Source organism: Lacerta agilis, chromosome 5 (genome assembly GCF_009819535.1).
Source record: "Lacerta agilis isolate rLacAgi1 chromosome 5, rLacAgi1.pri, whole genome shotgun sequence".
Lineage (NCBI taxonomy): Eukaryota > Metazoa > Chordata > Lepidosauria > Squamata > Lacertidae > Lacerta > Lacerta agilis.
Genome location: NC_046316.1, coordinates 54189465 through 54205098, shown reverse-complemented (window position 1 = coordinate 54205098; position 15634 = coordinate 54189465). Strand labels below are relative to the sequence as shown.

At 42.0% G+C, this 15634-nt stretch overlaps 1 protein-coding gene across 1 annotated transcript in view; it reads left to right on the top strand.

Moving 5' to 3' along the window:
• FBXW4 (F-box and WD repeat domain containing 4) overlaps positions 1-15634 on the top strand; it is a 75768-nt gene that overhangs the window by 38806 nt on the left and 21328 nt on the right. The window lies entirely within an intron of this gene.

Below are 15634 nucleotides of genomic sequence, written 5' to 3'. Positions count from 1 at the left end.
GTCAGAAAATTCTCCATTTGTGCAGTGGTAAGCCAGGGTGCTCTGACTAGAGAAGGATTGCTTCAACTGTAATTTCATGGCTGACAAATGACATTCCACTTCCATCTTATGCATCTGTGTCTCTGCATCTCATTGTCCATGTACTGTCAAGAATCTTCCCTTTGATACAGTGATACAATAGTACAGTGGTACCTCGGGTTACAGACGCTTCAGGTTACAGACGTTGCAGGTTACAGACTCCGCTAACCCATAAATAGTACCTCGGGTTAAGAACTGTGCTTCAGGGTGAGAATAGAAACCACGCAGCGGCAGCACGGAGGCAGTGGGAGGCCCCATTAGCTAAAGTGGTACCTCAGGTTAAGAACAGTTTCAGGTTAAGAACGTATCTCCAAAAATGAATTAAGTTCTTAACCCGAGGTACCACTGTAATTTATCACCTTAGCTAGTGTTATCAAGCTTCTTTTAGAAGAAAGAATCTTGCTCAACAGCAAACTGCTTAATATGCTGAGAATTTTTGCCTTTTATTTCAATAAGCATTCCTATTGTGTGAGGTTGTTTACAGGGTAAAATGAAAAGAGAAGGAATCTTGGTTTAAACTTTAAAAATAAAAATACTTTCTAACAAAATGTTTGTATAGTTACAGCCAGCAGAGCTGCAGTCCCCACACGCTTTAATACCTTTGCTAATGGAGGCTGAAGTAATATTTATTATTTGTGGCTGTTGGATACTTATAATTTTGAGAGTCGCATTAACTTTTAGGGTCTCTTTCTGATTTTATTCCTTCTCTGTTAAAATAGAGCTTTATAGTCACACTTTTCTAATTCTAGAGTACACTTACAACTCCGAGTTTCTTTTGAGTATAAGAAGGCTTTGTGCCTGATTCAAGGCCACTTTATAAATTTAGGGGCTTTTTTATGCAGAGATAATGTGCTGAATATTTTTTTATTTTAAATATTTATATTTTATTGAAAATGTATAGAAGAAACTTGTTTATTATGAAGGGAATATTTTTCTTTATAACAAATACACAGATTTGAAGTTGTTGCATTGCCCAGCTTAGTGGTACTATTGATTGTGCTATGCAGTTTTCATACCACCAAGTGTTTACTTACATGAAAGTGTCCTTCAGTCAAAACCAAGAGTTTGCAAATGCTTGGTCAATTGTACGACAAATTATTATACATTGCCTTATTTTGCTCGTGTTTGTGCATTATTTACATACATACATACATACATACATAGAATCATATCCCACCCTTTTCTCTGACAGGGCATGAGGTGCACCCTCTACAAAATGCATATTCTAGAAACTGACAGAAAACCAGATTAGATTGTGCTTTCAACTTCCAAAGCCAGTTCATATGCTCAAACAAGTGTCTGGTCCAGTCCTTTCACAACATAGTAGAGACAACCCCTGATTCACGAGGGGGTTGCTTTGCAGGTCATCACGCACGGTGGTAGAGCATGCATATACCCACTATGCCCCAGTTCCACCCCCTTTTCTGGCCATTTCCAGGTTGCTGAGATGCTCACATGCGTGGTTGCACACTTATCAAACGCACATAAATCAGTCGTTGCCTGTATCAAAATGAACTTGAGAGTGGGGAATTGGTTTGCTTTTTTTGAAAAGTGCCATCTGTGAAAGTAAACTTACGCACCAAAGAAGGTGCTCTTAATTATTATTACTCTCTTATCCATGTTGACTTGCAACTGGAAAGTGCTTTTCAAGCTTGGTTCCTTTGCTGCAGCCCTAGTAGTACTTCATCCTAAATGCAGCCTTGGAAGGACCAGGTAATTAACACATCATAGGTGATCAGACATCCCAGCACAGGCCAACTTTCTTCCCTTTTAATCTTGTTTTGAGGGGAGGAGGGTCTGCAGCTTAGTATAAAAGCCAGAAGAAGATTGACTTTCTGTGCTGGTACCTGTGCTTTGGTCTTTGCAGAGAGACCTTTCTGGGTAGAGGTGCCGCTGCACTCTCCTCTCCTCCTCAACAGGTTGGACCCCCAAGAAGCTTTTGTCTGCATACTGCATGCATGTCTGGGCCTGCCATTCCCACATGGGCCACCCTCCCTTGGCAAAGTCCCTCCATTCAGTGATGGTGGCTAAAAGAACCTTGGCTAATTATGCTGGACTGAAAATTACCACTTTGCCCTGCGCTCCTGCTGCTGGGACTATTTGTTCAGGGGCTGTATTTAGTGGGAACAAAGCTCCCCTGCAGAGTGTGTCCAGCCCCAAGTATGAAGCTACAGGTAGAAGCTTTAAAATAAAGGGGGTAATTACCAATGTCTCCAGGTGAAAGCCCACTAAACTTCAATAGCCCGATATAGCCTTGGGGGAAGAGGGGAGAATCCCTCCTCCTCAAATAAACGATTCCTGCCAGGCAATTAAGGGAAAATAATGTCACCCAGTGAAGGTGGGGGGTGGGGGAGTGAACTGCTGCTTAGAAATTGTGGCTTTTTTCTTGTGCTTGTTTGTCATTGGGTGGGGAAATAAAATGCCTTCCTTGAAGAGGGAGGGAGGGAGGATTCCCACAAATATATCCCAACCTCCCTGCTTGTTAAGTGGTTTGAATGTACCTAGTGGGGAGCAAGAGAGGGAGGGAGAGCGAGAACAAATAAGTCACAAAAAGGAATCGCTGGAGCTTTACACCTGAGCAAGCTTTGAAAAATTCAACAATGCCATTCACTGCCTCTTGTACGGTGCTTTAGGGGACATGAGGACCCATCCGATCAGTTGAACAGAAATTGTGTTCTTTGTCCACAATACTGTGGAAGCCTTAGAAAACCCACATTTCCCTCTACTGTCCTGTCTCTGAGTAGCTGCTGGAACTGCTGTGCATATAGGTGGAATGATTTTCTGTGGCAGATGCATTAAGCCCTACCTAAAGGCCAGAAGGTGACGTGTTGAGAACCAAGGGGTTCCTTGTCTATGCAGTTGGCTGTTGAGCAGAGAACATAGCAAGCCCTCCTTGTTTTGTCCAGGTAATTCCGTCCTGCAGATGTTCCATACAAATCTTGTATGGGAGTTGTTATTCTTCACAACCCATGTTCTAGGAAACTAATGACAGCACTGCTTTATAATTAAGAGTACAACAAAAAATTCCACCCTTAACGTAGATAGGAATGCTAGCAGACAGAGATGCAAGAACAGTGCTTTGGAACATAATAAAAGAGCTTCAATTTTCCATGAGATCACTGAAGGTACTGACCTATCAGTTTGTTTGTTTGTTTGTTTGCATTTATACCCTACATACTAGCCAAAGTTTTTGAGGCAACTTACAATAAGTTTAAAACACAATAAAATGGACAGTGATGCCCTAACAGGGCAAAAGTATATATGTCGTCGTCCCTCCGCTCCATTTGTTTTCTGGTGTTCCAACAAATGCTGTTCTGCAGCTGAATCTCCTGGCAGTTGAAGCAACTAGATATTAGTCCCACATAACCAAGGATGTCCTTACTGGGTGGCTACTGCTGGTGTCTCTCACAGTCTCAGCCCTGGCCGCAGATACAGAAGATAGTGGGTAGAGCAAAGATGTAACATACCTTCATCCCAGTTCTCAGATATTCCCATTTAGTTAAAAAAAACAAAAAAAATTGGCCAGTCACTGAAGGAGAATTCTACCACTGATCTCCCTACCGAGACCAGTCTTTAACATACTTACTTTCTGATTTGTTTTGAGGGATATGCAAACTCTTCTGGGTACATGCCAACAGCTATTTCTTCATATGAATATAACTCTGGTCGTAGCTCAGCAGCTTTATGATCTATAATGGCTGTCTTTGAATGTTAGGCTCAACCAGGCTGTATGACCATTGGCTAAGTTGGCTGGGGCTGATGGGAGTTAGTGTCCAACAAAATCTGAAGGGCCACAGGTGTTCCATCCCTGCCCTTAAACCATAGATTAGAGTTACATGGTTGAGCCTTAGGTAATGCACCTTGTGGCCGCGAGGAGGTGATCAGAAGCATATACTTCTGTTTTGAACTAATCATAGCTTGTCATCTAGTCCAGAACAAACTGTGATCATTGTTCACCAAACAAACCAAGATCAAGCTGTCGTTTCTGATCCTGTTACAGGTGGGTAGCTGTGTTGGTCTGCCATAGTCGAAACAAAATAGAAAATTCTTTCCAGTAGCACCTTAGAGACCAACTGAGTTTGTTCTTGGTATGAGCTTTCGTGTGCATGCACACTTCTTCAGATCTGAAGAAGTGTGCATGCACACGAAAGCTCATACCAAGAACAAACTCAGTTGGTCTCTAAGGTGCTACTGGAAAGAATTTTCTATTTTGTTTCTGATCCTGGTTTGTTTATAATAAGCATAGCTAGAATTAACTGCAGCTCCCAGTTTGAAGGAAAGGACAATTTCCATTTAGTGGATTTAGTGTCTAAACCAAGTCAGATCTCAAAATATGTGACACACCAGGATGTAGATTACAGTTTCAAGCTGATTTGTAGAGCAATATTTGAGCCGACTATGGCTTGCTGTTGTGTATGAATTCAAAGACCATTGGCAGACCATAGTTAGGGCCATTACTCTGCCTCAAGAGACTGTCACATCATAGAAATAGGAGTAAATTTATGAAGCTGAATGCTCAGCAGATGGGAAACAAAAAGGCTAATCAAAACCTCTGTTTGCCTCTTGTAAGTCTGGAAGCTTAAACTATGGTGTGAGTTCTTAATTAAGGTTAGAACAAGCCTTGGTTTTGTAGTACTTCTGAATTTAGTCAATGTCTTCAGTATCAATGCTTTAATCTTGAACCTAGAATCAAATTGTGTGGGTATGTGCTGAAAAAGAGGCCATGGCCCGTTCTTGTATTCTCATGTTTAAATGTGAGAGTACTGTGTAGTTTAATGTGATTTACTGTTCTAGCAATTGAAATAAGGGTTCCCCGCCACAGCCAATAATTCCTTTATCTATTTTTTTTAAAGTAATAAACTCAGCAGGCATTTTCTCAGTGAAAGCCAAGGCAGTATTTAAGAGATGTCTATATGCAGCAGACTGCGTATGGACAATTTGTCCTGGTTTTCTGCCCCATTTGTGTCATTTCACTACATAGCATTCATACTTGGTCTCAAAATTGAATCCTTGAATCTTCAATACACCGAGTAAAAGCGAAGTCTCATGATAGTTTCCTCACCACTCACTCACTCACTCATTCATTATAATTTTGGTTTAAATATTTTTCTTTAGTCAGCGGTAGGTCAAATTCATTTGCACAACAAACCACCTACAGTTTCTGAATAGCTTATGACTTAAGTAAAAGCTCTGTAACCGATATGACTCTAGAATGTGGTGATCTAAAATTACAGCACAGTGGTACCTCTGGTTACGTACTTAATTCGTTATGGAGGTCCGTTCTTAACCTGAAACTGTTCTTAACCTGAAGCACCACTTTAGCTAATGGGACCTCCCGCTGCCGCTGCGCTTCCAGAGCACAATTTCTGTTCTTATCCTGAAGCAAAGTTCTTAACCTGAAGCGTTATTTCTGAGTTAGCGGAGTCCGTAATCTGAAGCGTATGTAACCTGACGTACCACTGTATTTATATGAACTGCCTCAGCAGCCCAGCCCCTATCAAAATTTAAACCTAGTTGGACTGTGAACAGTAAAGCAACCATATGGAAATACACTGGCTTGGTTCAAATATAACACTAAACCATGGTTTGAGGCTATATGAATGAGCCTTATGCTACACCTTCTCTTGTCTCTTTGTATTCTCTGCTTTCCTCCTGATTTAGCAGCAAACCATAGTTTGCCATTACACCCAAATTTGCAAAATGTTATTGTGAACCCAGTTCAAATTTTGCATGCAGTCCCAGTGTGCAGACAAATTATAGTTTTCTCTGTTCAATAAACTATAGTTTATCAAGGTACGTGAGAATTGACCGGACACAGGAGTAAGGGAAGGACGGAGCTTATGAGTTCATTCATGTTACTGTATATCAAATCATGGCATTGTGGTGAACTGATGCTGCCTGTTGTTGTTGTTGTTGTTGTTCAGTCGTTCAGTCGTGTCCGACTTGTCCCATGGACCAGAGCATGCCAGGCACGCCTATCTTTCACTGCCTCCCGCAGTTTGGCCAAACTCATGCTAGTTGCTTCGAGAACACTGTCCAACCATCTCATCCTCTGTCGTCCCCTTCTCCTTGTGCCCTCCATCTTTCCTAACATCAGGGTCTTTTCTAGGGAGTCTCCTCTTTTCATGAGGTGGCCAAAGTACTGGAGCCTCAACTTCAGGATCTGTTCTTCCAGTGAGCACTCAGGGCTGATTTCTTTAAGGATGGATAAGTTTGATCTTTTTGCAGTCCATGGGACTCTCAAGATGCTGCCTAGCCCTTGCAATCACCCCCCCCCCCCGCCCAGCTGACATAATATTAGCAACTGGATACTTTGGGCTTTCCAAAGCTATCCTAAACTATCTGTTTGTGTGGTTGTGCTGGAGGTACTGATCTTAAAAGGACTGCTTCAGAACAATCAGTAGTAATGACAGATTCAGTTGTAACAATGTCATATATGTTCAAGGTAATATGCATCCTGTTTCACTTTTCCACGGAATGCCCAGACTCAGCAAGCATGTAAATGTTGGGTGGAAATGATAACAGTACAACCTGGTGTCTGTTGGACCCACCAGCCACAGGCAAACAAGAAACAGTATAATAGCCAGAGAACTGCTGCATATGAATGAAATGTTTAAGTATCCCCAATGTGCCCGCCTGTTTCTGCTATACAAAGCAGGGCACAGTCTGGCTTCCTACATTTTGTATCAGACTAGTGGGTGGAGTGGGAAGAGATTCCTTCAATACAGAGGACTGCTGCAGACATTTTAGTGACGTCAAATGACTGACTTTGTGCTGCAATTCATACCCAGCAAGCAGTTGTGGTATACTGGAAATCTGTAACTTGCTAGATTTTTAAAAATATATATATTTAAGTTTGGGATCTGGGACCTGCCTTTGGCTTTTAAAGTTGATTACACTGCCTCTCAAAAATCAAACGGTGACATTTATAATTCTCACAAAATATAATGGCCTGTAAAAACAAAACACTCTGCGTTGAAGGGTAGGCCCTATCACAAATTGCCCACCATTGGACTTATAGAAATAGTCAGGTAATAGGCAGAAATGGAGAATGTTGTTCCAACATCCCTGCTTGTTGACTATGCTGACTACTTGGGCTGATAGGAGTTGGAGTCAGACAACATCTGAATGGCCACAAGTTGCCATTCCTGTTGTATGCTTAATACTTGATTTTCTTAACCTGGTGAAATAGGTGGCTCTAATCCATTTAGTCTGGAGGCCTAGAATGGGCTGAAGAAATGTTTTGAATTCCTATAAACCAGGTTGAATTTTTAGGTCCTTGGGCAATTGGACTTCTGGGATTTATCCCCCAGCCCTGCTGTAAAAGATTTGGGTTGAGCAAATTTTCATACACAAAAGTAGTATGTTTGCCAGAGACTGAAGATGGTGCTTTTCATCCATAAACCAGACTTGAAACAGTGACGCAACTGGCCCTAGCCTTCAACCCAGCCTTCAATGTGAGGCATCTCTGTTCAAATCCCGTGTCCAGAATTATGGCTTTCCCCACAACTCACAATGCTCTCCTTGGTGTGAAATGCAAACACCCACTTCCCAGGGGCCAATTTTCCAACCAGGGTGGGAAACGGCACACACATGAATTATTGGTATCTTTCCGTGCTTCTGTCATTAGTGGTCCCTACCATTTCCTCCTCTGGTGCTGGTGGGGGAATACTGTAAATCCTGGAAATATACACATCTCCTTGCTCAAGATTTGTTCTCTCTGCACATCAAATGTCTCCATTGCAGGACCTGAATGGACCAGGCGAAGTTCTTCTGTAGCTCTTCTGTTTACAATTTATGATGCATACCCAGAGAGCCATTCACTCTCAGGCTGGCTGAGATCTATGAAAATAGCATCATAGTGCATATATATGTGTATGTAAAAGTTTTTTGAGCAGTGGCTAATAAGCTAATTGTCCATAACTCTGCTAATATGATGGACTTTCCTATTCACTTCTACTTTTTGGTAATAAATTAGCATTAAATACTTGGGAGGTATATTTTAAAGAGTTTGATTGGCTTCTCTACAAGTAGGAATGTTAGTTTGGTATTTGGGGCCACCAGCAAAGCCAGGGAAGAGGCAGGGTTGCAGAGAAGGAAAAGGCAAATGACAGTACTGTAGCTGTTGAGACTTAGGCAGGGCAGCAAGGAGGAAATACCAAGTAGAGCTGGAACAACATGGATACAGAGCTGGGGTAGTAATAAGATTAATGTATTTATTACATTTGTATCTCGTCCTTTTTCGTAACCAGGGCTGGGGAACTTGTGGGTCTCCAGACATTGTTGGGCTCCAGCTTCCTTCATCCCTAGCCAGTATGGCCAGTGTTTAGGAATGAGGGGAGTTGGAGTCCAACCACATCAGAAAGGCCACAGGCTCCCCATCACGATTCTAAGGAATTCATAGTGGTTTTTTAGACTCACAACAAAGTTCATCCCTGTAATGGATGCCTTTGCAAGCTACAGATTGGATCATTGTTAAAATGCGGAATTCTAGACTGCTATTGAAGACAACTCAAAAGATCCTGCTGGTTCAGAATGGAGCAGTGTGGCTATTGACTGGCACTGGTTGCTTGGGCATTTTATGTTGCTGTTAAGTGGTGCTTGCAGAGGCATTATCTTAAAAGATTCAGTGCACAAGCCCATGGTACAATTTTTGCACAAAATATGCATATGTGTGTATATTTATATATTTAAATTTGGGAATTTGAGCAAATTTCAATTGTGGGTCATTAGGGCCTCACCAGCATTATGCTTTGCAGCTTGTTTAAGAGTTCTGGAAGCAATGTAAAATGAAAATCTTAAGGGTTTTTTATTTTAAAAAAGATCCATTGCTCAGATCTCCTGGGCCACCCCCTAACAAAGAATCAGTGGCACTGATATTTAAAACCCTAAGTGGTCTGATTCCAGGCTAACTAAGAAGGTTATCTTCTCCTTTATGTACCTCCCTGCACATCAATATCTCCAGGTACTTCCCTTGCCAGAAACCAGGTTGATGTTTAGTAGGAACAGTGTCTTCTCAGTGGTAGTGCCTCTTTTTTGGAATATTATTCCCTCTCAAGCCCAAAGACCTAGCTCCTTACTGGCTTTATAAAAGCAACTTAATATTTTATTTTACCATGCTTTGGGGGGATAGTGTCAGTTGCTGTCATCTGTGCTGTTTGTTTTGATACATTAATTTTATTTATTTGTTTTACATATTGTATTTTAAATATACTATGCTTTTAGGCACTAAGCTGCACAGAAATGGATTGAATGTGCAGAACAATATAATGAGACAGATTTGAGAGCTGGAAAAATAAGCCATGTGGTAAGTTCATCTACAATCTGCTGATCAAGCAAATATAAAATGATGCGTCAAAGCTTTTGCAGGCAGAATTCAGTGGGCATCAAAGGGCTCTATATTCAGAAATAAAATAATGGATAAAGAATCAAGACAGAGGGATTTAAAGTTGGATAAACTTGGATTCTAAAGGACTTTTTTAATGGGGGAAGGCAGTTTAGAGAGTTGGATTCTATACACTTTCTGGTTTGCAAAATTTAAACCAAACACTTTTCCATATGGGTTTAATTCAGGAGCTGAGAGTCTAATTTCAGCATTTCCAATAGCCCTAATCCAGTGTGTGTGGTGCTTCAGTAGCTGGTCACTACTATTTCCCATGGTTGGCAGGGACCAGCTACCGAATGACAATGAGATATCCTGGAGAGAAAAGTTGATCACTTCTGCCTAGGGCACCCCCTCATCCTGCCAACTGTGTCCTACAGGAAGCTGCTGTTCTTGTGAGTCTTGGTTCTTGATTTATAAGAAGCTGCCTTATACCAGGTGGAATTATTTGTTCAACTAGCCCAGTATTTCTCCCAATGGCAGTGTTTCTTTGTGGTCTCAGGCAGAGGGCTTTCACGTCACCTGCTGCCTGATCCTTATAAATGAAGACACCAGGGTTTGAGCCTGGGACCTTCTGTATGCAAAGTGTGTGCTCTCCATATGCACTGCAAGATAGAGGCTTGCTTTAAACCCACTGCTCCTGCTCAAAAAACACTCCCCTGTACAAATGCTCCATGGAGACTTTTCACATTTCGAAGGTGATTGATTTATGTACAGGGTTGGATGTCACTACTGGATCTGTTGGGGAGGCATGTCTACAAGTGCCACATGCCTATGTACTCGGTATGGTGTGGCACATCAAGACATGAGATTCAGTGTGTGGTGACATGGCAGAGGGCATATCCACTACAAGCGCTCTGCTTATGGAATTCCCTCCCGTTCCAAATAAGGCTGGTACTTACTATTGTGAATTTACAAGACCAATTGTTTACCCGGACCTTTTAGTGTTTTGTTGTCCACTTAATCTGTTCCGATGAAATTTTACTGCTCTCACTGATGTTTATTTTTATTTGGTTTTCTTATTTGAGTGTTTTTTTATGTTTTTATTTTGAAATGCCACTTAATGTAATTAAAATATTTAAGCAGTTTACACAAAACAATTACAATATAACATTCAATTAAAGTACAAAATTCAGCAAAACATTCAATAAAAACTAGATGAAAATGAGCTAAAAAAACACACAAAACACAGCAGTATATCACAAATAAAACTGAACAGTGTAAAACAATAATAATAAAAATTAAGAATCAGTCTCCAGGAAACTTGGCAGATGTATAAGATTTTTTAAAAACCTCTATTATTGAAATTGCTCTGGAATACCTTTTTGGAAATAGAGTGGGCTATGAATAATTTTAAATAAATATTTCAGAAATAGCCTGTACCAAGAATATCAAATAAAAAAGTTAAGGCAAAGGGAATGGTGAGAATTAGATGCTGGGGGAGAATTATGTACGCCTTTTTTTTGCCTGCTGATTTTCCTCTGCAGGCACCCCATTTGCATTATGGGAGAAACATGGGGTAGGGAATACAATGATTCCCACCTTACATCTAGTTTCATTCCTAGTTTGAATCCCAGTGAGGATTCTACACATGTGAGAGAATGAGGCGGTAGAGTCTTTGAGGCAGTAGAATGGACTTTACCAGTTCAAGCTGGAGACTGTCTTAGAAACAGTCTTTGGATTACATTTCTGTATTCTCCCTGTTAAAAACAAATAAATTCCTTGCAAGTAGTCAAGCAGGGTCCAGGCTCAGCTAGAACCTGTCTCCGCAGTGTGGATCTGTTTTTAAGTTGCAGTGTGTGTTTTTACAAGGCTGAGAATTCAGAAAAGGTATCCTCTCCCCACAGCCTGAACTGGTACAGTCCATTCTACTGCTACCTCCTTCTGCTGCATGTGTTATCACTCGTCAAAATTTTGGCAGGGTCTCAAGACAGTGCTTGTTACAACCAGTTAAAAATGGCGGTGTGTGGTGTGGGTGGGTGTTCTGTTGAATTCTGTCAGACCCACTTGCTAACTTTTAATTGTTTAATTTCCATCCATGCTCCTGCGTGATGTATAGAGATCTGGAACTGGTCAATTAAAACTAAACTGCTGATAGTTTAATTTGTTGGGTGATGTTTCCTGGGAGAGAAGAACATTCTCTCACCATCCAATCATCTCTGGATATGTGTGTACAGTTGGATATACTCCATGACGTTTTGTAGATTCAGCTTAGGACCATCCGCTGTGCAATGTCCACCTCCCTCCTGCCCTTTACAATGTTGCTACTGTTGGGGCCCCTCCTCCCATCACCCTCCAGCAGGGGGGACGCAGTAAGTTTGTGTGACCTTAGCACTAAATTCAGACTGCAGGAGTTACCTTCTATAATGATGTCAACTGATTAGGTTAGCGGGGCTGGTGGCAGCCACGATAAGACGTGACATGTTCTAATGATTTGCTTTAGCAGGAGCACAGGAGCAATGAGGAGGAAGAGGCAGGAAAGGCGGGGGGCCCACAGGTGCCGACAAAGACTTTGACCTTTGCTGCTATAATATCAGTTATTCACAGGCCAGGCGGTTCGGTAACCCACTTCCAGACCATCAAAAATTGATTTAATTGCAATTTCCCCCCCAATTCAGAGCACTGGAGCTTGACTAATTGGAGTAATAGAGAGTAATAAGGCTCTGATTAAAAAAAAGCTTTCCTCTGCCTCCTTTTGTATCCTGTGTCATTGCCTGTCAGAGGTCAGGGAGCCTGCATATTCTATTAGGCCGAGTTGCCTTCATTTGGACAAATTAGTTTACCCAACAGTAATTAAAATGCCAATGTGGGTCGGGAAGAGCTGAATGCAATTGATGGGCAAGTTGGTGAAGGATTTGACAGCTTTGGTGGCCGCCCTTGCCAGAGCGTGTCGGTGCGGACTCAAAGGCTGCACAAGTTTGGGTCTATGTGGCTAGCACGGCTCTGGGGTTGAAAGAGGCTCAGGCAAAGTGTCCTTCTCTTTGGTCTCCTCTTTCTGTGCGCTCAGTTCCTCCCCTTGTTTCTTTATGACACTTGGGTTCATTCCTCCCTGACGCCCAGACTCTTTGTCCCAACGAGACCGCCCTCAGCCCCCTTTGCCGTACCCCCCATTTCCCAGCTGCTGGGCTCTTGCTAAGTAATAGGTTCTTTGTTTCTTGGTTCGATGATCCTTCATATAGAATAATTTCCAAAATGGGATGATAACATCCAGTTTAAAGGGTGTGGGGAATAGGCGGGAGAGAAGAACAGAGATAGAAGCTTGAGCGATGCAGCCAGATTCTGGAGTCCCATATGTAAAGAGCAGTGCAGGACTTGGTGGAAAGTGTTGGGTTAATAAAGTAGAATGGGTAGAATTATGGGAGTGGAGCAGATCCTTATCATGGGCATCAGGTCAGCAACTTGGACCTTCAGTTGGACCTCAAGGGAACCTGCTAGCTGGTTGATAGGCAGAAATCAATCACTTTCTTCTGGCTTTTAACCCTTCATCAGCAGTGGGGCCAAGCATATAACACTTTTTTGTATTCCACAACTCCTTTTTCCTGGTGAGCAATTAACTGCTGTGTGATATTTTAGGGTTCTCCTCAATTTAGTTAAAAATCTATGGTTTTACTCTTATGGTTGTGGGGTACAAATTTATCTCTGTTGGAATGACAGAGAAAATGAAGAACTATGCTTGTAAGGTGATGGGGTGAAAGCAACCTTGTCAGGTGCTCTTGATTCATTAGTTGCTTGTCATGTCAACAGGTACTTACCCCAGAACCTATTCTGTCCATTTTGTGTGAGAAAAGCGCATATAGAGTGGGAAAAATTGAATGATAAATCATCAAATTTTACTCAGGGTAAATCAATGGACATAACATAAGACATGTTCATGAATTTCAATGAGTCTTTTCTTAGTAAAATATAGTTGAATACCACCCATTATTTTGACAGTTTTCATAGTGGATAAATCATTCACTTTCCTTAACATTACCACCAATGGCATTGGGGATCAATAGCACCCCACATGTTTACAAAAACCTTGTACAAACCTGATTTTCTAAAAACATTTTTCTGCAGCTGAAACATTCCTTGTGACCCAGCAAAACAGTTGTTTTTTAATCAAACTATCATTTTGTACAAAGTTTACTGATTGCTTTTGGGGTCACCGAGCCCCCATTTGGATCTGCATATGTTTGCAAGCACCTAGGACTCTTACTTTGACAGCTGGCAGACTTAATGACAGCTCTCAGTCAAGGACCTTGAGATGGCCACTTTCCTCTATTCACAAAAAGCTCTATGTGAAATGTGCTGTTAAGGGTTGCCCTCAACACTTCCAGATCAATATGTCACTGGCCTTCTTCAAAAGTCAATAAAGGCCTGGGATTTAATGATCAGATTCAATGCTGAAGAACCCGTGAGAGACAGGCTTCCCCCATGCAAAACCTATGGGGTGTTTACCAACACTGTCCCACAACGCTTTGTGCCAGGTGAAAACATTAGAATTGATGAACAAGTGGTGGCATTCCAAGGAGGACATCCAGTGAGGCAGTATATCCCACCTAAGCCAGCGAAGGATGACATCAAGCCCATAAACCTTAGTATGTTTATGATATATATGTGTGGAAAGAAGGGTTTCCTCAGCATAAAACCTAGAACAGATAGTGTCAGAGAAACTAATATCACATTTATTGGGTTCTAGGCTGTTCTGTGCCACAGTCCAGGGAATTAGCTAAGAAAAAACTAACTGGTTGGCACATTGAAGCAAGCAAACAAACAAACAAACAAACAAACAAGAGATTCTTTGAATTCCTTGCCCACAAATCCTGAAGTGTCAACAGCAACATTGTTGGTTTTCAAGAAGATCTAACACTTGTAAGCTAGATGCCAAAGAAAGGAAGAACAGCAATTCTCTTTTCTTCAAAGCATGTTGCAGCAATCTCAGGGCCCTCTGGACTGGTTTTTTTTTTTTTTGCCAGGTGTATTCTGCAGTGTGTCATAGTGGTAGACCGTACTCATTATTTATTGTTCTGCAGAGTTTCCTTGATGTTGCCACATTAATTGCCTTCTAAAGGGTGCTCTTACACTATAGTGCAAAAGAAGAAAAGCAGGGTGGGGTGGGAAGCAGAACAACAAAAGAACCAGGACACGTTCGGTCTGAAAAGTTTCAGGATTTCAGCAAGAAGCTATGGGACTTGGGGTGAGACTGGGGAGTTGCTGCTTTTGTGTTTGTTTGTGTGTGGTTACTGTGGATGTGTTTATGAAGCCACTCTAAGAGACAGTCTTCTGATCCGGATGTCCAACTGAAAAAGGCAGTTGGACACTTACTGCACCACAAAAATGGGGGATGAAGCAGCCGTTATGACTGCAGTTAGACTGATACCTTCAGCTTTGTACTTTGTTCAACCTGCCTAAGGGGCGCTAAGATCTTTTCATGTACTAATTTTGACGGTGATGATGATGATGATGATGATGATGATGATGATATTTCTACCCCGCCCATCTGGCTGGGTTTCTCCAGCCACTCTGGGCAGCTTCCAACAAAATATTAAAATACAATAGTCCATCAAACATTAAAAGCTTCCCTAAACAGGGCTGCCTTCAGATGTCTTCTAAAAGTCTGGTAGTTGTTTTCTCTTTGACATCTGGTGGGAGGCGTTCCACAGGGCAGGTGCCACTACCAAGAAGCCCTCTGCCTGGTTCCCTGTAACTTGGCTTCTCGCAGCGAGGGAACCGCCAGAAAGCCCTTGGCGCTGGACCTCAGTGTCCTGGCAGAACGATGGGGGGTGGAGATAATAATTGTGTGCTGCAATAGTCTTCCTACATAGGCAATATGGATCAGCACTAACAGTGCTGCAAATTGGAGAAAGGTATTACATTGGTTCACATGATGTGTTCAGCCAAACATTGGCCTGCCCTAGCAAGACCATGCAGAGGTGTGGGCTCTTGAGAGGAGCTTGCAGCCCCTTTGCTCCTCCCTGGTCCTGATTGTTGCTGAGTTGCTCTAAGCAGGTATTCAAAGCTTTGGCTTAGTGTGTTGTCTGAGCTTGTGGTTATGCTCTCTCCTCACTAACCATCAGTTGTAGCCAATGTTTGCTCTTGGTTTCAGCTCGTACTTAGTGAGGAGAGAATTGAACCACAAGTCCTTGTTTGGATGATATGCTAAGCCAAACTTTGGCTTAGCTTAATGCAGCG